Source organism: Sander lucioperca, chromosome 5 (assembly GCF_008315115.2).
Source record: "Sander lucioperca isolate FBNREF2018 chromosome 5, SLUC_FBN_1.2, whole genome shotgun sequence".
Lineage (NCBI taxonomy): Eukaryota > Metazoa > Chordata > Actinopteri > Perciformes > Percidae > Sander > Sander lucioperca.
Genome location: NC_050177.1, coordinates 39,753,767 through 39,778,596, shown reverse-complemented (window position 1 = coordinate 39,778,596; position 24,830 = coordinate 39,753,767). Strand labels below are relative to the sequence as shown.

The following is a 24,830-nucleotide window of genomic DNA, read 5'->3' as shown; positions in this document are numbered from 1 at the left end:
TAATTTGTGACTATAACAAAACTGTACTGTAAAATAAAGTGAAAGCCACTGTCATTGCCCACTGTAAGACTCTTATTAGAATGTATTAAAAGGTAATTTGGGACACATTGCAATGAAGTGCGAAGGAAGTAATCTTACAATTATGTGGCCTTTATTAGACAGAAAACAACGTTTTAGACACCATACATATGTGCTGTAACTAGAAACTGGATATTGCCGTATTAAACCCAAAATATACTATACTTAGACAGTATTATACCAAATTACACTCTATAGAAAACAAATATCGGGCAGAGCCTTTTAGTGTCATTCAGTACTAGTAATGTCACATTGTCACATCTGGTCATTACTTTAGTCATGCATGGATGCTCTCCGGGAGTCCCGTGGAGTTTTAGGTGGTACATACATACATACATTACTGTATATTTAAACTATTATTATTATTATTATTATTATGCTTCGTCGACGCTATACTCCCATATCTGGTAATATGACATCAAAACATGTAATGCCTTGTTACTACCCTATCACATATCTGGCTGTGGAAGCTGCAGTACATTTCACCTTATTAATGGGTAATTAGGGACACATAAGAACAGAACTGTACCATAAACTGTAACATTAGTGATATCTGTCTGGTTTCCCACTGTTATGTTATAAGAAGGGACATTTGCATAGGCGTATATTACAGGGGGCATGGGGGGGGGGGTTACAAACCCCAATAATCAAAACTGGCCATTGCTTAAAGTGGAGATTTCAACCCCCCCAATGTTGAACCCAAAGTAACGCCCTAGGTAATTTGCAACAAATTACAACGGAAATGACTAATTGCATGCATATATTTAGGTAAATTACACACATTGTATTTTAACAAATTTATTTATTTACTGATTGATTTGTGTATTGCAGTTCGCTGTGTCATGTCTTTTCACAGCGGGACCTTTCTGTTTCCGCCTCTTCTTTGCCTGTGGATAAAGACAGAGACGTTTTAGTATAGAGGATCTCTTTAAAGAGGATAAAGAGCACAGAGCGCCGCAGAAGTGTTAAAACAAGTGGTAAAACACAAATAATACAAATACATGAATTGTCATTGAGTTGTCACAGCATTAATAAAAGCATGTAATGACTGGAAATGGGATCTGCATTCTCCCTGGTTTGAAATGTTCACGGTTCACACAGCAATAACGTAAATGAAGAGCAAGCTAGCTAGGCTAGCTAGGTAGATGCATCCAGCATTTCTAACGTTACTGATACCATAATACTTATAATACCACAAAAAGACAAAGACACACATTCAGACACACCACATGAATGCTTAGTTTTAATCATGAGTCAAGTTGGAAAATTGAATATCAATGGTAGGATGAGGACTGATGACGGAAAGGATGTACAAGGAAGCGTCACTCTGTCCTCTCTACAAGGTCTTTTGATATTCAAGAGAGCCCTTCTTCTAGCCACTTATGTCAGTTGTCATTCATCTTCTTTGTTCCTTTTGGCCCTGTGTGTGTGTGTGTGTGTGTGTGTGTGTGTGTGTGTATTTGTATATGTCTGAGTCTGTCTGTCCTTGTATGTTAATGTGCATCTGAATCATGTGTGCGTGTGAGAGAGAGTGTTCAGGCAGCTGTCAGGTCATAGATGCAGTTCACTGAAGGATGGGACCAATGAATAAGCAGCACCAATGTCATCTTGAAACCTTCAAGAGGAGAGTGTATGATAGGCCAGCGAGATGAGGAGAAATTAGGTAAAAAGAAATGAGAGAGGCTGACAAGAGAGGTTCGGCAGGAAGGAGATGAAATGAGACAAAAGGACAGCCAGGGGTTGGGAAGTAACAATGATTTCTACAAAATACTGGCTGGAAGGAACACTCATTTAGATACACTTTTTCTTTTCCCCCTTTTGCCTTTATGTTTTGAATTCCATTTTGACCTCTTGTTTCCGTCTACCCCTCTCCTTCCCCATTTCTCCATTCCTCAGACCTTCCTTCTTCTAGGCTGCCATGTCACATGGGTTATCCGTACAATACACATGAACCCTTTGCTCTTCCTCCTCTTCATCTTGTTTTCTTTTTTGGTCCCTCCCCCTCCTCATCTCTCTTCTGAACATCATCTCTGTGCTATGATACAGCATCGATGCAGCTGTCTGGTGTATCAAGGTTTCAGCTGGCTTCTGTCTTGTCAACAGAACAAACAGCTCTTCATTTGACCAAATAATCCTTCAGCTGACCCCTGGGTTGTAATACCAACCGCAGACTGTCTCTTTCACTCTTTAACTCTTCCTCACATTCTGTGGTGTGGATTATTGTTTTGAAATATATTTACTTTTTCTTCCTTTTACATTAGCTAAAGTAGCTATAACTTCCTGATCATTTTAATATGTAATACACTATACATGAATATACATGCCAAACTTTTATTTTTTTTTTTTATTGTAATTTTGAAATATTAGCATTGCAATCCAAAGACATGCACGTTAGTTGAATTAGAAAATGTACAACAGCAGTTGTTAACATATCCGACAAAATAAAAAAGGGGAAAAAAGAGAAAGAGATAAAATAATTATTTTCATTAGCGAATTTCCTCAATTTATATGCGCGACAATGGGGTATAAACTTGTTTAATCTTATCCCCTTAATAATTAATACATTATTTACAATAACTCAATAAAATTATATAGCTTGACATACTTGACACTTATCACACCCATAGTTTCATAATTACAGTTAAATACAATACATAATTTACACAGCTGTATACATAGAACCTTAGTTGTCTTGAAGAGAACCTAAATTGTCCATATGTGTGAATACACGTAGGAATGGTTGTCTATCTGTATGTGATAGACTGGTGACCTATCCAGGGTCAGACTTGCCTCTTGTTCAGTGTGTGTGCTGCTCCAGCCCCCCGCCACCCTGCACCAGATAAGTGGATGGTTGTTAAAGGGATATTTCACCATTGGAAAGATGAATATGTCTTTAAATTGGGTCACTTATGTAGTAGAAATGTGAATTTTTTTTAGAAATTGGTGGCTTCTAGGCCGAGAAATGCCAGAAAATATGTTTTTGGCTCATGTGGATGAAAGACCAAATCCCAGAATGCACTTGCTTCACTGCTTTAGAGTCTACTTCCAAGCCACGCCTACCATTTACAGACAGACAGACAGTGAGACAGTCAACTCAAGTGTGTTTTATTGTCATTTCAACCATATACACAAAACAACGTTTCACCGTGGCTCAAGTGGTGTTACACATTTAAAATATATATAAACGACATACGAAACAGGCTACATTTAGTGCACACACATTTATAGGCTCCGTAAAGTTCAGCTAACGCATTCTAGCATTAGCGCTTGGTGGGTTGTAAACACCGAGTATAAAAACAGCTGTAAATGTGCGTGGAATATAGAAGGGTCGGCATTTAACAGTCACAAACGTCACAAACTTCACTTTGTTGAAGTTGGATGTAGTCCAGTTTGTTGTCTAATGAGTGGACACTTGCAAGCAGGATTGATGGAACAGGTGGCCAGCTAGTGTTAGCTTTCCACCTAGCTAGCTCATAGTCCAGCCCCGTCCAGTCCTCGTTCTGCGTTTCACCGCTGAAGATGTCACCTTACCGGCTAGCGGCATAGAGCGAGACCGCAGGCTCAGCTGCTGGTCTCCGTTGCAGGCGAAGCTCGCGCAGTGTGTCGAGTGTTCCTTCTGTAATAAAGTTTCCTTCATATTCTCCGATCTGTACCAATGTATCCCGGTGGTACACATGTGCGGTAGTTTGAATGCACATAATTGTTGTAAAAGTTTTCTGCTGAGAAGCCAGTTTAGCGAAGATTCAAGATGGCTGATGCTCGTTTTGCTTCGGAAAGCTTCGTGTAAAGACAGTACAGTACAACCCCCTATGGGTGGGTTGAAAACATGCGGAAGTAGCTCCTACAACTGGCTGTAGTCCATTGCCTCTGGACAAAAAATCTTCCGATGACGCAAAAATCGTTATTTTACATCATTGGACGATTTTTTCCAGGCCCACAATACAGAGATCTCTCCTCTCAGGGGGACATGAGGGAGGGAAGCACCGTCATTCGAAAATACTACCGTGTTTCTACTGATACAAAGCTTAATGCTAAATCGGTGAAGTATCCCTTTAAACAGCTGCAAATGTTTCCTTCTATGTCAATAAACAACAAACATGTCCATGCTTTTATGACTTCTGTTAGAATAAAAACCTGGTCAGTCCGAATACCAGCATGTGATGAGAAAACACATTATTCCCAGTGTGCAAAAGATTAAATGTAGTTGAGTTATTTGTTATACATTTGGTAGTTGCCTGTTCAGTGTGTCCAAGCCTATAAGATTGCTTATCCAGTTATAAGTCCTCAAAATAAGTATTTATGTTGATTCATGTCTCATACATTTTGTCATTGAAAGTTGTTGTAAATTCAGTTTCCAGATGTGTCCATACACAGCTACACTGGGTTGGCTGAACAAATACATACAAATATACAGTTGTGTTGAAAATAATAGCAGTCCAACATTACTAACCTCATACATCAATTTTTTTGGTAGAAGTGATATTTCTACATGGCAAATAATTTACTAGTAAGTCTTGTAGAGTCATAGAAAATCAACAGACCCAACAGTCATGACATGCATGCTGCTCATTCTGTGTAATTGAATCTGTAATTGAAAGGGGCATGTTCAAAATAATAGCAGTGTTGTGTTCAATTAGTGAGGTGATTGATTCTGTGAAGAAACAGGTTCAATTATGGCTCATATTTAAGGAAGGAAGGAAGCAAATGTTGTGCATGCTGGTTATAGTGCATTTCACACTAAAATACTCAGCAAAATGGGTCGTTCCAGACATTGCTCTGAGGAACAGCGGACTTTTATTAAAAAGTTGATTGGAGAGGGGAAAAATTGGAGACAGTAAAGCATGGTGGTGCAAAAATCATGTTATAGGGATGTTTCTCATACTGTGGTTTGGGCCTATTTATCGCATACCAGGGATCATGGATCAGTTTCAGTACATCAAAATACTTGAAGAGGTCATGTTGCCTTATGCTGAAGAGGAAATGCCTTTGAAATGGGTCTTTCAACAAGACAATGACCCAAAACACACCAGTAAGCAAGCAAAGTCTTGGTTCCAGATGAACACGATTGATATTATGGAGTGGCCAGCCCAATCCCCAGACCTCAATCCCATAGAAACCTTGTGGGGTGACATCAAAAATGCTGTTTCTGAGGCAAAACCCAGTAATGCAGAGGAATTGTGGAATGTAGTTCAATTGTCCTGGGCTGGAATACCTGTTCACAGGTGCCAGAAGTTGGTCGACTCCATGCAACACAGATGTGAAGCAGTTCTCAGAAATAATGGTTATGCAACTAAATATTAGTGCAGTGATTCAAAGTAAAGCAAACCCTTGAGACATTTTTCAGTTTATACAGTAAATGTTTGAATGAACAGCCTAATATTCCTTTTTCTTCACTTTCTGTAAAGGTATAACACAAACTTGATCAATTTTGGTCATGTTTTGATTTGGAATTGAATGTGCAGTGTTCCCAATGCATTGATATTATGGAATTAAAAGCTATTCTAAGGATTTTGAGCATTATTCACTTTTTTAAAACACACTTCTATTATTCTGAACACAACTGTAAATAGAAGCATCTCTACACACTGTTACGTAATACATGCACATGATTATTAATGTATGTGAAGACTTATAGCCTCATTTACAAATAAAGACAAAAATACCGGGTTTTGCACATCACCATACAGTATGGGTGAACCAATATGTCAGAAAAGAAGACATTCTATTTGACCTGTAAGCAGTCATTCTGCACATCTAAGGAGGGATCAGTGAAGCTCAAACAGACAGGTCCATCTCTTTTATCTTGTCTTTGATGTCCCTTATTCTCCCGCACTTTAATGTATAACACTTAGTTTTATTTTATCTTTTTTTTTTTCATTTTTTTTTTATTTATCTATTTTTCAGGGTAGATTTGTTTGTATTTGTTTGTTGTAGGTCTGTGAACAGTATTTGCAAAGCAAGATTCGTCGGTTCAATCTCCAAAGGGCCTAACGCACATCTAGACACACATACAAAGAGAGAAAAACTGCATGAAATCTCACAGTATTTACTCACAGTTACAGTGGGTAAATAGAGTAAACTCTAGACTCAGTGTCACTATGTTGCTAAAGGCTTTGTGTCTAACCCATTATTTGAAGTCAAAAACGGACGCAGCTTTTTTTAAACAAAAGGTCACTCGAGATTGTAGATCTAAACACAGAATAAAAGATGAGATAGCAGACACACACACACACACACACACACACACACCTTCCTGCAGATACACAAATACTGTATACATATACATAACCAAGCCAACACATGCATTACAAACAAATTCACATACTTGGCATCACATCAGAGACAGTTTGCACTTTGCGTTCTCTCAGAGGTAGACACCCATTAATCTGCCATAACTGTTGCTTTCACTACCACAGGAGACAGTGAAAAGCTGTATACCCCAGAGTTTTACCACTTTCAAGCGATGCACGTTCCACACTTTAGCACAACTCAAGCTTGTGAGAGGTGATGTATAAGCCTGGAACCAGAGCAAGAACCGTCCATCAACACAGTGGCTCGTGACTTTCAGTCTGATTTAAATAAGACTTGATTTGACTATAACTTGTTTAACCTGTATTTACCCACATGATAATGACCTGCAGATAACTGCTTAGTTTTTAGGGTTGGGGCCAATTAGCAAATTATTGAATAATATTGCTGACATATGGATCACATTGATTTATTTATTTGTGCATTGAAATAAATCTGACAATGTAAATTAAAGCCCCCCCACACACACACATGGTTCTCTTGTTTTGAGTAGATTTTTTGTTTGCAGAGCCTAAATTGGAAGTAGTGGAAGTAATGGAAGTCAGAGCCACAGCTGGATTTTTAAATGTTAATAAAAGTATTGCTTACTCCCACATTAATGTCATGACTTACAGTGTTACTATTAGTCAGTCAACATTCAATGTCAAACACAAGGCTAGTGGAACCTTTTTTTAATTGCCCCCTGCAAAGTTAGGCCTGGCTGTACCCATTTCAGTTGCATACTACCTAGATTGGCTGAGGCCCTCTGCTGTGGCGGCTTAGTTTATGAAGAAGTATGCAGGCTGCGGTGACTAGCCTTTAGTCGGTCAGGATCAGTGTGGCTGGGTCGGTGTGATGATGCGACAGGGCGTTCATTCATCTGACTCCAGCCACTGTACTCATAGAGTCCAGTAGAGGGCGGAGCCTGTGTGAGTTAGAACGGAGGTTACAATATTGTTACCCTAGTTCTAAAAGCACAGGCGGAGCCCTCTACCAAGGGGCCCTGTCGCTCCTATGACGCTCGCTGAAGAGTGTGTAGGATAGCAGACAGCAGTGTATTGCTGCCTGATAAACTGTGGTACGTATTCAGGTAGGTTACATTCGTGCAAATTTTCAGTGGGCGAATGCATACTCTGAGTTGGAGGAAAGTATTACACATAGAGTCGAGTAGAGGGCTCCGGCTCTGCTTATAAAACTAGGTTTACAATATTGTAACCTTCATTTTCTCACAGAGTCTTTTTTTTCAATCACTTGTTTTTAAGTTCTTGATCTCTACCCCCACGGCCGCATGCCTTTTCTCTTCTTTCTGCTCCATCCCTTCCTCCTGGTCCCCAAGCTCACCTCACCAAATGACAGCACACTCTCCCATGACAGCTCCAGGCCATTCTGTCATCCCTTGTGTGTATATATATATATATGTGTGTGCGGTGTTGTATCTGTATGACTGTGCTTGTGCACTATTGCCCATGTGGCCTCTCAGCTTCCAGTCTGAGTAATAGATTTGGAAAATAATTTATTGGATTTATTTAGGCTCTTTCCTAGACTGTGTGTATGTGTGTGCATATCATTGTGTATTTGTTTTTATTCCCAAGTCATCCTTAAGGCTTTGTGGGTGCATTTGTGCGTGCATTTTGTATTTTGTCATGCCATGTGACAGATTTCTCACAGATAACAGCAGTATCTGGGGTTGAATTATATCATCCACGACAAGGCATAACATTTCTGCTCCTACCCTCCTTTCTTCCTGCTCTTCTCCCTCGGCTTTTCATGCATTTCATCTCAGAGAACTTAAAGATGGGCAAACGCTTGCATCGATTATAGGCAATGATCTTAAAGCAGCCATATTATGCTCATTTTCAGGTTCATAATTGTATTTTAAGGTTGTACCAGAATAGGTTTACATGGTTTAATTTTCAAAAAACACCATATTTTTGTTGTACTGCACCGCTCTCTCTCACTGCTGCAGATCCTCTTTTCAGCTGGTCTCTGTTTTAGCTACAGAGTGAGACCTATTTTCTTCTTCTTCTGTACTATCTTTGATTGCACATGTGCAGTAGCTCAGGTGTAGATCATGTCAGCTAGCTAACTCCATAGACAGTAAAAGAAAGGCTGTTTCTACAACTTCGGTCAGTTACAAGGCAGGATTAGCTGGGAGACTTCTAAATGAGGGCGTACATGTAAGTAGTTCTTTTGTAGATTATGGTGAACTTGTGTGTGTTGTAGCAGTGCTTTGCTATTGAGAACGAGGTAGCATGCTAGAGGTAGCATGCTAGCGTTAGCATGCTACAACACTACGAGCTAATGGTTGCGGTTAGCCTGCTCGTTTCGGCTTGTGACGTCACAAGCTGTGCCGATTTTGAACAGCTCACCCAGAGACTGAAGGCAGGACACATTCAGAAACTGTATCTCACTCTAAACAGCATGGATGGATTTTTTTCAAAGTTTGTATGTGTGTGGAAGCACCAGAGACACAACATAACACCCCAAATCCCAGAAAAAGTGATTTTTTCATAATATGGGCACTTTAAATTTTTAAGTACCTATTTTTTATAATTACAATACAAATGTGTCATATGCACTTTTGCAGCAGATCATCAATTAAAAGTGCAGAACACAGTGAAAAGGTGATACAAGTAGACTGTTTACGACAAACAGGGCAATTGAATCCAGGAGCTAACAAACTGACAAGTTTTCAATAACTCTGTATGGATGGACTTCCTAAAATGGTTCCTAAGAGCTTGAACCCATTCCTCGTCAAAGCTAAATTAACCCAGGCAAAGCTCAAAATGTGCCAAAAGATCAACAGCCCTTGCTGAGCAACAACCCAGGTAAGATCCTGGGACCCAAATTAACGACACGATTTTCCGAAAGCTATTAGTAATGCTGGGTTGCGCCGTAAAAGTAATCTTATTAAACAGCCTTGACAAATATTGGAGGCCTGGGGCAGTGAGAGTTAATGTGGCATTAAGTTTCCAAGTTTCCAGCAAGGATAGTGGATCATCCCCTTTGATTTGGGAAATTATTGACGATCATTTGGAGAGCAAATCTTAGTGTTACCATTTGGATTGGATTGATTCTTAAAGGTTCAAGAGGATAAATAGGATGGGGATTGGAGCAGATTGATTGTCAGAAAATGTATCTGCAACAATTTTGCTTAAAATGTATTGTTTGAGTCAATTATTAAGCATAAAGGGTCACATTCTCTGATTCCAGTTTCTCAAATATATCTTATCTTTTCTCTGTTCTGTACTACAGAAGTTGAAATATTTGGGTTTTGAACTGTTAGCTGAATACAGCCTTTTAAAGCATCATTGTAATGAAATTGTGATGAGCATTTTTCACTAGATTCTGACATTTTAAAGACAAAACAATTTATTGGAAAACCGATCAATAGATCAATCGACAAAAAAAAGATTGTTGGTTGCATTAAACTAAATACTGCCTGTAAGGAGAGTCAAATGGCTGCCTCAGAGAGGAACTATTAGGACCTTTTGACCTCATGAGGAAGCCACGGGTTTTCATTGTCTCTCATAACTCCAGAGAAATTTACTGTCCACACTTAAAATTACTTATTGCCCTGTTAGCAAACACTGTGACCTGAAATCTTGTGTGTGTGTGTGTGTGTGTGTGTGTGTGTGTGTGTGTGTGTGTGTGTGTGTGTGTGTGTGTGCCCATGTGGCCCAGTGTATTCGGGAAGACAATTTACTGTTTACAAGGATCTATATATGACCATACAAAAAAGAATAACATAGATAGCCAACACAGCGACATAACGGTAAATTGGTGTATATGTGTATTTGAGTAATGTATCACAGTATGCATACTATATTTTTTTTCTCACTGGTAACATTGAGCTTTATGGGAGCATGACTAACAACAGAACTTTATAGAGCATACTTTACTAGGAATAGTAAAACTCATGACTGCTTCACACATTGTCTGCTGCTCCGTTGACTCACTCGCATGTCTGTGTGCACAGTTCGAGTGGGTTGTCTAAGTGGTTTTGCATGCACCAACGTTCCTCAACATTTAATGACCTCTTTGATTTATGTATGCTAATTTATCTCAAAATTTAGCTGAATAAAATGCTCAAGCCTAAAACCAGGTTATTAGCTATACATATTATGAAATGTATAACATCTCTTCTCATCGTCTTCCTTGGTCTCTTCTTTTCTCTTTGTCACATTAGCATAGCTATGATAAATCATTGTTTAAAGGTTAGAAGACATACACATATAAACATCCATTTCACTTAACATAATATAAATGTATCAGAGAAAATCACTGTCAGAGAAAAGATAAACTACAAAGATGGAAGAGATAGAAAACGAGATTAAAAACAAGTTTATGGCTAGATACAATGCATACAGTCCAGTCATAATATTGTTTCAATCCCATGAGTCCAAACCTCTTTACTGTCTCTCCTTGCTGTCCTCTGTCCTTATTTCTGTCTAATAAGGTAGAACATATATTCATGTTACTGCAAACATGACTCATGGTGTACATCATGTGTCACTTTTCTATTTCTTTTTATTATCCTTTTGCACCACTCTACATCACGTTGTGTGACGCAACACGTACGCGAACAGGTGGTTTACTTAAAATAATATACACCATTTTAAATCTCTGCAATGACATGGAGACTTTTACCTCACTGATACTCAGATATGAACTGGCCCGCTGCTGTCCTTTCCTCTCTCCTCTCTCTCTCTCTCTCTCTCTCTCTCTCTCTCTCTCTCTCTCTCTCTCTCTCTCTGTTTCTTATGCAAAGCATAATCAAAACTAATGACTACACAACAGCTGACTCGCCTGAAGAGAGGCATCATCAAAGAGACAATCAGAGGCATGAGATAACAAGAGAATATTGGTCAGAAAATGTTGTGTTTAATGTTTTTGTGACATTTGGTTAGATAGATAGATAGATAGATAGATAGATAGATAGATATAGAACATGTTTTTCTCTTATACACATGCACGCACGCACACACGTTTATGCAATAATGCCTCATATGGCATCTTTCAATTTACTGATGAGGCCAGGGAAGAGCAATGGAACCTTTCCAAATGTAAGCTTTGGCCAGGGGGAATATTTTTAATGTGGTGCACTGAATCTTTTGACTGAGATGAAGGAGTCCTCAAATATGGGGTCAAAGTCTGTACACAGTCAGCACGCACATTTGGCATTCCTGCCTATACAAGGATAGACACACACACTGTTTAGTACTTGTATGATTACTGTGTAAACATACAAATACAAATATACTGTAGTGCATGTATCACTCACACACAAACACACTCTTCTAATAGTGCTGAAAGGATAGCAGCATTTAAGTGAACTTTCTTTTTATTGATCCATTTGAGAGATGAATTATTAAGTCTAAACGGTGAACCAACTGCCAGCCATATCGTCTCACTCTCTCTCTCTCTCTCACGCACACACACACACACACACACACACACACACACACACACACACACACACACACACACACACACACACACTCTCTCTCTCTCTCTCTCTCTCTTGAGTCTGTCAGTTGTTACTTTACGGACAATTGAATTTCAGTGGAAATGTGTAATGGTACAGAGGCTCAACAGCATGCTCATGGGTATCAAATAATCAGCATAATTATGGTATATTCCAGCAGAGATTAATGTGAGCTAGACCATTTACTTATTGTTTTCAAGGGTAATTAGATTTTTGTTGATAGATATGGGTTAATCAGACAGGACAATGATAAAACTGGAGGGAAACTGTCATGTAGGAAATGCTACAGAGAACTGGAATTCCCAATATATTTGCAATCAGCAATATCAGTTTGTGGCTGAGACCATTTATCTTAAGTTGTTTTCAGTGAAATATTCTAAGAAGTGAGAAGCAGCATGTCCTCTGTGTATGATCTTGGACATTTTTTAAGGTTGATGGCTTGAATACTTGGTGGGCTACTTTAGAGGTGCACGATTTTTTGCGAGTGATGTACCATAGTGACCATTTGTCTGGTGATAAGGCAGTCTGGAGAAGGATGCCCATGCCAGGAGGGAGGTCAAGGCACCAACTCATTTCTCTTGCTAGACACTTCCATTTATCAGGCCAGACTGAATGCATCACACACCCTTAAGGTAGGGCTGTGTGCATGTGTGTATGTGGGTTTGTGTGTATGTGTGTTGGCTGGAGAAAGGGCGAAAGACCCACAAACCCTTCAGAGATGAGTAGAATTATGTGCGTGGGAGAGAGACAGACAGAGATACTGAGAGAAACTTTACAGGTAGACCTTGTTGATGTGGGATTTCCAAATTATGTCAAATTTACTTATGTCTAACTCTGATGACTAATCATGGTTAATGACCAAAACATTTATTTGCAATTTTTTTAACCCATAGTCTTGGTGCGAAGTACTGCTACATACCTCAAATATCAATATTTTAATGCAATTAATATTTATGTAGAGTTTGAGCATTTTTGTTGATTTTTGGCATTTAAAAGCTGAAAAGCTTTCCAGAAAGGCCAGATTCACAAAAAAGATACCAATGGTGAAATAGCACAAATATTGTACTAACATAGTATAGTACAGTCTAGGCAAATGAAAGCAACTGCATCACCAGGCATGTTTGCAGTATCATTGCTATTTTCCAAACACAAACAACAGTCAATCAACTACTCAATAACTAAAGATTTGCAAGATGCAAAATGTTATTATGGCCAACAGACACTTTCAGGAAGTACAGTTTTACATAATCAACTTTCTGACAGTCTGAAAAGCCTTAATAATCTGATGACTGTGGTGATTTAAGAGCCATGTAATCAATGTAACAAATAGATCTATCAAACAGAGCTTTTCCCCCCAGTGTTCTTCAATTATTTACTATTATTAATATATACCCCCAATTACTGTATCTAACTTTAAACTACTGCCCAATGCTCAACACTGTCACCATGTAAACACCGTTTTTCATCACATTAAATTAGTTTATAATCATCTGTATATTGATTGTAAGTGGCTGCCTGCATCCAAGAAAAAAAGGAGCTTTTCCCATACAGGAGCATAACTCCTTTACATTGTTGTATGAATGTTTTATGCTCAAGTCGGGAGAGAAAAAGAGCGTAACCATTCAGCAAAAATGTGAATGTGATGTTATGTGCATCTGTCAGTTTGTGCCATTTTAGACTCATCGTCATGACAGAAACAACCTTTGTGTTGCTTGACAAGTAGGCTGCCAAAAGGCCATCCATCCAAGTCTATTTACCTCTTTTAGGAATTCAAGGATATACGATAACAGAAAACAGTATCATCAACTACGCCATGTAAAACATACTGTCAAACAACCTACGGAGGCAATGTACATGACTGTCCACCTTTTACGCTGACATTTGGATAAATGTATTTTTAATATATTTCCTTAAGCCAGTTGTTCCTAATTTATTTTGTGTATGTATTTGTATAGCATTTAGAGTCTTAAACAGTTAAAAAAGAGGTACATTGTGATTTAATGACAGCTTCCAGTTCATCAAATAGATGAGTTTGTCATGAATATTTCCCACTGAAGAACCTTTTACTGCTGATGTGAAGTCAAATCAGCTTGAAGATGAGAGCGTCACAGTGTGAACAATTAAATCCTGACACGTCTTCTGCATATTTAACTGTCACGGTGGTGAATGTACAATAGCAACAGTTGACATAAATAGACAGAGATACACACACACACACACACACACACACACACACATAGATCAGTGGCTGTTACATATAAGCAATTATATCCTTGACATGGAACATCTTGAGGTGTCTTTCACACATGCTTACATTCCAATAATTGAACACACTTTTAGGAGACATATCTGGAGACAAATCAGATCAGTTGACTTGTACCAGCTCTGTGTTTTTTTGTGTTTTGTACATCAGTCGTGTACGCTGTATCGAGGCAGCCAGGCCTGAACCTGTGACAGCAGCACAGTTGGCTGAGCACCTAGAGCTGCCAAGCTGTCAGTTTGATGTCTGAATTACAGTGCACACACATCTGTACGAGTCAACCCTCAGTTATCTCAACATCTGTAAGTGTAGCTGGCCACAGTTGACTGCGTAGACATAGATATACACATACGGTTTGTAAAATTAACAATTGGAGTCAATAGTCGATTTGGAGTGTTGTTTTTTTTTCTTTCCAAAACACGTGGAACAATATCATGTGATAATATAGCTGACACTATAACAGATGTTTGGTTTGGTCACATTTCAACCAAGTCTGCCATTTACTTGGATTTGAGCTAAAAATGTGGTGGCACATTAGTGGAGTGAAGAAGCTGGCTGAAACAAGCAACCAACATAAGGTTGATTCAAAGAAAACGTTTTAATACCAAGTGGACAGTTGGCGACAATGGCAAGGTTCTTGAGTGGCTGATTTACGACAGAAGTACAGAACAAATGTACTGCAGTGACTGTCGTTTGTATGGCTCAGAGAAAACAAAATTAAATCCTTTTGTAATCAGGACTAAAAACTTAGGCCGGCTACACACTGGTTGCATCGCGTGAGCGTGTCAGCTGCGTGGCGTGTCCGTTTATATTTCGGGTCCCATGTTAACAGGTTAGAGCTTACACACTGCCTGCTTGACACGCACGTCTCAGGCACATATCAGTCGCGGAGAAAACGTGGGCATGCTAGAAATAGAACCAACGCCTATTTTTCACGCGACACGCAAGCGTGTTGGAAGCGTTTACAGGCAAAATAGAATAGGAAAAGATGTTTATATGTCATTTTGACACAAATACATATTAATAAATGACATGTTGATGTTTCAAAGTCTCTATGTTTTGACATAAATGCAGATATAAATGTAATTTAAAAAAAAAAAAATATATTTTCTAATATTGCACCTGTCAATACAGAACGAAATATTCTGTAGCCTATTTTGCCGTTAATACTGCCGACGTTGTCTTTGCTGTAATCAAATCAAATCAAGTCTATATTTATGTTTAACATGGTATTTCATTTTATCAATGGGAAACATACATGTGTACAGACATGTGTATTTCCTGTATTTTCACCTCACCAAAATAAAATTGGCTGGTAAAAAGCCTGTGTGGCTAGTAGATTTTAAAATCCAGCTGCCACAGTGGTGGGTGTCCAAAAAGTTAACTTCAGGCCCTATGTGTCCACAGGGTGAATCCTCTTGACTCTAGTGCAGGGGTCATCAACTACATTTTTCCAAGGGCCAGAATTTTTCTAAGCAGACACTGGGGGCCGGACTTCTTAATACGCCTATTTTTGTTCGAAATGCTATATATATATATATATATATATATATATATATATATATATATATATTTTTTTTTACATGTATTAGTGTGAGCAAACTCCTAAAAAACATGGAAACTCCATAATGATAACTGGCTCTGTAACTAGAAAAAGATCTCAGACTATGAGGCAGTTCACTGAGGAGTGATGGTTAAAGTCTGTGATTGGGAAACATGGTTGTAGTATGCAGCGTCCTGATTGGTGGAAATGCTTGCAGAAAGAAACGGCTTTTGTCAGGTAAGAATGTCACTGTCAAAGAGGCTGAAGCGAAAAGTTGACGTGGAAAAGCCCAGCTTTAATGATGAATGGACAGATAAGCAGGCTATGCATTCGTCACCTATGCCCATTTGCAATGAAACGATGTTGTTGCAAAATAATACAACCATCATCATCATCAAGAATGAAGAACGCAAACATAATGGTCGCGTCATTCACGTGCATATTAAGTAGCCACATGTATATGTTTTGGTCTTAATACATCCATAGATTTACCGCTCCAGCGGAGAGGACGGTTCATTCAGCCGGCAGTTAAATTTAGAAGAATTTGTCCAAATTTCAAGATTCCCAACAAACTAAGATAAACAGTTAGACTACAAACAGACACCTTTTGTTTTAATTTGTTTGTAAAAATTCTCTATTTGCAGAGTAGAGCTGTGTTTGCATAAAACAGCGCGGTGGACTGAGCAGACAGAGCAGATTGAAATATCGCTTTCTACATGTTTATGCCTGTCTATACAGGTGAGTGCATTGATAAGTATTGACTTTTTACTCACAAAGGTTTTATTGTAGCCTACTTACAGCAACGAGACACACATCTCGGCTCAGCTGTGTGTGCGGAGCGCGGGCATCGCTGTACAGAATCCCGGCATGTGAATAGAGATGCAAATAGAGGGGGCTGGGTTTGCACTCTACCTGTGTAATGTTACCTGCTGTAAATGCTTGAAATGCTAAATAACAGAACGCATTTTTTCCTCTTCACATTTTCTGAATTCGTGATTATTCTGCGGGACAGACTAAAAGCAGTTGACGATCACTGCTCTAGTGACTTTTGACTTCTAATGCCAACATGAGATTGTCGTTTGTGGTTTTGTGTCAACATTTGTAACTAAAATTTCCCATGACATTTGTGTGGGCATGAACTCCTTTCACTTATAAAATGGTTAAATGGGAGATACACGATTTGTAAATGGCATCAATGATATGCTTCTCTAAATTGCAGCTATATTATATCTGCATGTGCTTTTGGATAGATTGAGAGCTCTTCTGTGTAAGAGTCTCTTTTCAGGAGTAGCTCTGCTCTTGTGTCTGCATGATAAGGGCTTGGCTCCAATGACTGTTTCAATTCAAAATTCATAATTTGTAATGTCATTCACACATTATCCATTCAGCTCAGAATGATCTGGATGGGATAGGAGGCAGCACATCCAAAAGCCTCTTGTGGTAATTCTACAGATACAAAATTCAGGTACATTAGCAAAAATAACCCTGAACAGCATAAGCAGTTGAGAGGATGGATGGTCTAGTAAAAGGGTAAATGGAAACAGAAGGCGATGAGATGCAATAAAAACCTCCAGCTGGAATCAAACAGTGGATGTTGCAGTTACATGTTTCTCGCCAACAAGGACGCCCACCGCTTAGATTTTGATAAAGGCGCAACATCGTCAATGTTCCGACAATCTGGAATGGGTACCTCTGTGATACACAGAGTACTGACATTTTACAACCTGAACTTATCATTTTTCACATTATTAAAGGCTTGTTTCACCAAATAAATAATTAAATAATTTATATCAAAACATATGTGGCAGTATTTTAAAAAATATCTCTCTCACTGCTTTTGTTTTCATTGGAACTACTTACAGTCTGTGGATTATCTAGAGTACAGAGGACATTGTTTCTGGAAAGAAGTTTTCAAACCTAATCTTTGAGTGCTTTAAGCTGCACAAACAAAACTCAGTTCTCTGTTTGTATTTGGATTTCGGCACAAGTTTCAGATATGGACATATCAAAACCTTGGCTCATAAAATGACTGTGGGACAAGTGGGGGAAATGCATATATTACTTGTGATTTGGGTTGACTGGCCCTTCAAAGAAACACGTGTGCAGTAATTTACACATTTCAGCATTTTAAAGCCATTCTTGGAAACTTCTCTTCAAATTTGCACTTCACTTAACTTGCCAAGAGGCAGCAAGAGAAAGTAGTTTTATGAAAGTTGTTATCCAGATATCATGTGCATGTGACGTTCATAATCTGCAGTCCTCGCGTAGCTAAAACTCCTTCTGAGTTGCAGGTTGGGAAAGATAGTGAGGTAAATTTGTATTTGGTTTTAACATTACAAATGTACAACTAATATTTCAACATTTTAAGAGTCATTTACCTTTCACCACAGGGACATTTGTGTAAATTTGCAGGCTTTGAGTGAGTGTTGGTGTGTGTTCTCCCGTGCCTAGTGGGAAATAATTTACACTCAGCGTGTGATAAGGAGAGGAAGTTGAACATAATAATCGTGTAATCCACACACTCGCCATTACCAGGTTTCCCGGCACTGATAAAACACAAGCACATACTCACAAAACACAATCCGCTTCAACTCCCACTGACTCATCTGGGCTTGATCACCTGCACTCCACAACATCCAATAACATTAACATGCTCTCAGTATTAATTTCCCTGTGTGTGTGCGTGCGTGTATGTGCGTGCGTGCGTGCGTGCGTGCGTGCGTGCGTGTGTGTGTGTGTGTGCGTGCGCGTGTGTGTGTGTGTGCGTGCGCGCGCGTGTGCGTGCGCGTGTGTGTGTGTGTGTGTGTGTGTGCGTGTGCGCCTGCCTTTCTCTTATCCCCTTTTTCCCTTCCCTTTATTTTTTTTCTGTCCCTCAGTTGTCAGGAGGACAAACACACTGAGGACAGAATTACCATGGAGATGCACTCAGCCTAGTCAAAGGCCCAACAGAGGAATTAGCCTGATAGGATCTGTGTTACTTCATCACACACTGACAAATGTACACACATGTAGGCCTGCATGAACAAGTGCTCCCAAGCGAATACACCCCACACACACACACACACACACACACACAAACAAATGCTTGTTTACACAAGTACAATGACTGATTGTTCTTCCCTTATCTGATATTTCAGCCATTGGTTTATTTCCATTCCTCGGCCAGGGAATTGTCTCCAGAATGCTCGCAGTGAGAAAACTCATTCCAATGATCTGGGTCAGATAGAAGCACCTCCATCGGCCGCAGACAATTCCGGCTCGAAACGACGACAGAACCTTAAAGAGGGAGGGAGAGGGAGGGAGAGACTCAAGACAAGATGCACCACAGATGATAAAACAAGGGAGTTGATATCCACCCATTGGTCTGCCAGACAGACAAATGGTGTGTGTCCCTGGAATGAATATTCACAATCCAGTCTTTACATTCTCAACTCCATCAAACGTGTAAAGCTGTGTGCTTATACAGACCCATTTCTCCTTTTGTCATGCCGACCTATAAATTGCTCCGCTCCACTCGTAAATCCATGGAACACCACTTGGAGGGAAATGGTTTCTGTTTTCTCCGGTAGCACTTTGACTTTGGGGAAATTGGTTTGCAAACAAAGACATGCATCAAAAATATCCAGCTATTCCGAGTCTGAGGAATGGCTGTTTTTCTTTTTATCATATCCCTTGTGTATGTAAGGAAACCTTGCCAACTACAATACAAGGGAATGCAATTCAAAAGCAGTGCAAAATAAGGAGTTTAACGTAACCATGCATGCAATGCATCACAAACAAATTAGCAAATCAATACACAATAGACCCAAAGTCACTTTAACGTTTTCAGTGATTTCAAAACAGAATTTAGCATAAAAGTCTGGTACCCTACTTTGATACATCATGTTGATTGCAGTGACATTTTATTGAAGAAACAGGGAAGTCTTTGCTCTGAATTTTGATGTAGCCATCTGCCAAACAGTTTACATTTCCAGTGTGTGTTACGCTGGGAGAAATGGAGGAGGCGTTAGCAAATATTTACAGCATCTGTTCTTTCTCTGATTCAGACAGACCATGTAAACACAGGTGTAATCTTGGGGGCAAAGTAGAAGATTTCAATTTTTAATCCATCTTGACAAAAGATGTCACTCAAACCTGTGTCTCAGCAATAACTATCAGTTGTGTTACTGTGATTAACCTCTGAAACATCAGTCATTACGTTTACATGCACACCAATATCCCACTATTATTCAGAATATGACAATATTCCGAATTTGATACAGGTCATGTAAACAGCATATTGGATATTCCGAATATGGCCTTTTTCCTAATTCCAATTTTGATTAAGACGTGGGATATTCCGGTAATATTTGGGTGTTAGAGGCATTGTTTGGACATGTATACAGCGCATTCGGAATATGCATCTCAATCAGGGTTTTCACCGCATACTTATGGTCAGCTCTGTGCGTTGCTATGGTTTCTGTACACAAACCAACCAGCCAACAGTTTGCAAGGCTGGAGACCTGATAAGAAGGCGAAACACAGCTACTTTTAAACATTATCAAAGACTTGGTTATCAAGAGGTTTTTGGATATGCGCACACATCGCTACGCCGACCTTTTCAAGAAGCTGGTTGAAGGAATGAAAGAGCGACGCTGTGTTCGCATGGTCCAACAAGTCCACCACTGCTGGTAAAAATCCTGTTTTGCACAGCTACATGTAAACGGGAATATGAGTGGAATGCTCACTTTCATTAGCCATGTAAACCATTCAGTCAGAATAACGTCTTTTTCGGAATAACGGCAAAAAACCAGAATATTATGTGCATGTAAACGTACTGAATGATGTCAGGAGTGGATCTCTAAGCAACACAAGTGTGTCAGGGTGACACCAAACATTTCTCCACCTCTGCTTTGTACAAACATCCCATTGAGTTTTGGTCGATTTTTTGCCCAACATAAATCATCACACACTGTAGGACCAGTGTAGATGTCATGTCAACACGTGATATTATCAGGACGGGTCATATCAGCCTGCAATCGATTGGGGTGGTTAGAATTAAATCTATGAAATCCTCACAATACCAGATAATCTGTGCTGACAATCAGTTCCGACCAAACCTCTGATCAAGATATACCCTCCAGCTGTCCGGATGAGTAGATCTGGTGTAAATTGGCCCCATAATCCTTGAGTGTGTCCTTGGATTTACTGATTACATCAACAATATCATCTCCACTTCAGAAATGGGGAGGATAGGTAATGGGAGGAGATAGTGACAGAGATTGAGATACAGAATATGTAGATTGTGCATAAATGGTGGAAGAAGTGTGGTTTTGACAAATTTTTTAATTATTTCTTTTTTTACGGTATAACACTAAAATGTTGAAGCACCACAGCAATTGAAACATTGCATATGATGTGTAAATATCATAGAGATATTGCAGATCAACAAAGGCTGGGACCAGACCAATTATTTCAATCAATTAATCCGATTAGAGAGTCTAATCCTTTGATCCATCCCACCTTGAAGTTGAAGTTTTCCTTTTCACTTCTTCAGACTCTGCCCATGCTCTTTCACACCATCTTCTCATCAACCTTTTCCCTTTCTCCTTCTTCTCCCCCCTTTGTACTCCGCTGATTGGTTCTGTTGACATAATAATTATAATCTACAGAATCTAATATACTAGTGAATTAAAAGGTCAGATAGGGATAATTCACAGCACTGTGGAACAAATTGAGACAAAAAGTGAACAAATCCTGGCAACAAGATTTTCCTGCAATTGTTTTATTCTTTTAGGAATTATGCTGAGGCAGCAACAAATATGTCCTTAATTGTTTACAGTGTAGTGTAAGTGTGCTTAATAACTTTGTCCTATAGCTGACACACATGCGTAAAAGCAAGGGAGACCAGGAGTGTGATCCACTTTAATTAATAGCTTAATCTTTGGAGGTTGTCCCAATAACACACAAAATCACATCTTGCTCTCCTTGTCCCTGCTGTCACTGTCAGGGAATCCAGCCACTTGGCATCAGATAAGAAGGGAGAGATTTAGAGCTACTGTAAGTGAGTATTGTCAATGCAGTGATGTTGTGTTTACTTTTAATATAATAAACCACCATGTTTGTCGCACTTTATTTTATGGTAAATTAATGAGACGTGATAAGCCATACTTTTTATCAAATTAATCCAAGAAATAATGTGGTCTTCATTAGACAGAAAGTGGACACTGTCATACCCTACAGTAATTAGACATACACCTAAATTATGCAGTAATTAGAAACGCATATATTGCCCTATAAACCCCAAATTTGGCATTTATTTAACATAGTTCCACTTTCTTACAGTGTCATTTGTTGCTCATCAAAAGAAAACTTTACCGTTAAGTAATTTCAAACCATGTCGAGTCACATCCGGTCGCTATGACACATTTCCTCATGGCCTGAATGGTATTCTCCGGAGTCCCGTGGACCAGTTAAGGCATCCAACACGATCCGTTACTATCCGACCACAGTAACATAGGCTATCGAAGCTGCCAGGACATTGCATCTTTATTTCCAATTTAAACCCTTATTATTGGGTAAGTAGCAATACATTATAACAGAAGTTTACCAAAATCTAAAGTAAGATACATTTCCCACTGTTAGTTCTCTCAGTCTTTCTTAGAAGGTAATTAGCAACACAGAACAGAATAGTTCCGTAATCTAACACAAAATCTATTGTTATTTCCCACTGTTAGCTCATATTAGACTTCCTTAGAAGGTCATTTGTGACACATTACAACAGAACCGTACCATAAAGTGCAATCACATATCTAGCCTTAACCCAAAACACAAAATAAAGCTGTAACGTAACGACGGGTCACTGTTACTAGATCTCTTCTATTTAATAGTAAATAGTTTAACTAGACGAAAATGGGTAATTGATGCATAGATCTGCATATATTAGTACACAGGTTGAATAAATACACGTGGTATTTTAACAAATGTTTTTTATTAATTGATTGGTTGTGTATTGCAGTTCACCTGTGCCTGGTCTTTCACAACAGCGATGCCTCGTCATTTGCCTGTAAAGACAGCACAGAGCGCAGATTGGTTTAAGCCTTTTACTTGCAGATTAAAAATAACGTTACAAACGGTAAAGAATAGTGGTGTGAGTATTGTTAGTTTCTGAAAACAAAAACAAAAAACGAATGCATGAATATCTGTGAGTTGTCACAGCATTGATAAAAGCATTTAATGACTGTATATGAGATCCGCATTTTCTCCGGATGGAACGTTCCTACCAATAACAAAGTACAGAGTAAGCTAGCTAGGCTAGCCAGGGACAGTAGCTTAGTACCGAGTGAGGCTAGTTTTCCGAACAGGCTAATTACTGAAAACCAGTGCTGGTAGAGACTCACTCTAGAGACTTTCAGTAATTAGCGTGGCACTAATTAATACACTTAACACTCTCACCATAGAACATTCTTGCTCAGACGTGTATAAAGTACTAGAGACCCATACTTGAGTAAAGGTAGTGCTCTATCAAAAAAGTGACTTGAGTAGAAGGAGAAGTGCTCTTTAAGCACCACACTTAAGCAGAAGTACTAAAGTATTCAACATTTTTTGTACTTAAGTATTGCAAGTAGTTAATTTTCAAATCTACTACTCAAGTACTGAAAGTAAAAGTGCAAGTATTGTGTTATTTAGTTATTAAAGAAAGCAGTCAAAAGTTTGAATATCATATTGTTTATATTATTTCAAATGTTTAGCCTAAGGCTGTAGCCAAAGGAATTAACAAATATTAAATATATTATATTAAAAATAACAAATATTAACAAATACTGAAATAAAATGTACAATTATCACACTGTGCAAGTAAAATGAACATCCTCGCCAGCACAGTAACGATTAAAGCCCCAAAAAAACGTATCACACACTAGCTACCCAGTAAGCACACATACGTCGCGGCGACGTATTGGCGATGTAATCAAAATGCATCGGGGATACGTAGTATTTTGGTAGTTTGCTCACTGGCACGACGTCCCCGCAACGTCGCTGCGCTACATTTCAGCGACATATAGCCGCTCTCTCCGCGATGTATACATATATACATCGTTCTAACGTATGCCATACGTCGTAGAGATGCAGGCAATATACATCGTTCTAACGTATGCCATACATCGTGGAGATGTAGGCTTATACGTCGTTCTAACGTATGCAATACATTGTAGAGATGCAGGCTTATATACATCGTTTTAACATCTGCTATACATCTTACAGATGTGGTCATCTTCCTGTTATACAGTACAGATGTCAGGCTTTACATCCACCAGATATCATTTATACCGTCTGCAGATGTCAGGCGCTATATACCGTATATGTTATCATAACATACCTTTACTCTTTAAATGTTGATAAAATAAATTACAAATTACTTACCTTAGTACACCGAGAAGATTTTAGATAGGGGGCCTAATTAACATTTTACTGCTATAACTACTACTACTTTATGATAAACTATAGCTACAGTCCAATAATACCAGTCTAATCTGTAGAAATCATAGTCTAGAAGATGACAAACAATTATTAACCTAATTACTTGAAAACATCTTAAATCACTCTGTAGGATCGCTGGTATAAACAAGACCAGTAAACTTCTCACTTTTTGCTGAACAAACATTTATTTTGAACTATATAATTAATCAATAAACATGAAAAAACATTAACAAATATTAAAACATTAAACATTAAAATAAAGAATTATCTTGGCCAGCGGTGGTGGCGATTAGGTGCCAGCCGGAAAAACTCTTTGATGGCCTTCTCGGCCTCCACTTCCATCGGCGCCTGGAGGACCGGGTTCCTCATTACTGCTGCTGTAATAAAATCGTTGGATTCGAATTATTATCATACCATTTATTTTGTTTTATCTAGTCTTCTCAGTTTTCTATAGAGGTAAATATAGTATAGAATGGTTTCTGCACAGCAAGTGAATAAGAGACTGGTTTAATTTAGTGGAATATATATATTTAAAAAATTTAATTATTAATAATTCTGGATTCGCTTCTAGTGAATGTTAAAAATGTTAAAAACGTAACGTTTTAACCAAGGACCCTTTCAGTGTTCGGGCTGGTAAGTTGATATACCCCGAAACAAATTATCCGCTGAAATATAGACGTTTCTTTCGCCATGCAAAGTCTATGTGAAAAGTCTTT

At 38.8% G+C, this 24,830-nt stretch overlaps 1 long non-coding RNA gene across 1 annotated transcript; it reads right to left on the bottom strand.

The window, feature by feature from the left end:
* Nucleotides 1–15,695: 15,695 nt before the first annotated feature.
* On the bottom strand, nucleotides 15,696–16,560 carry LOC118495120. The gene is made up of 2 exons (XR_004897433.1): nucleotides 16,462–16,560; nucleotides 15,696–15,918 (listed from the first exon to the last, which is right to left on the bottom strand). It is a non-coding gene; the product is annotated as an uncharacterized LOC118495120 (long non-coding RNA).
* Nucleotides 16,561–24,830: the final 8,270 nt, after the last annotated feature.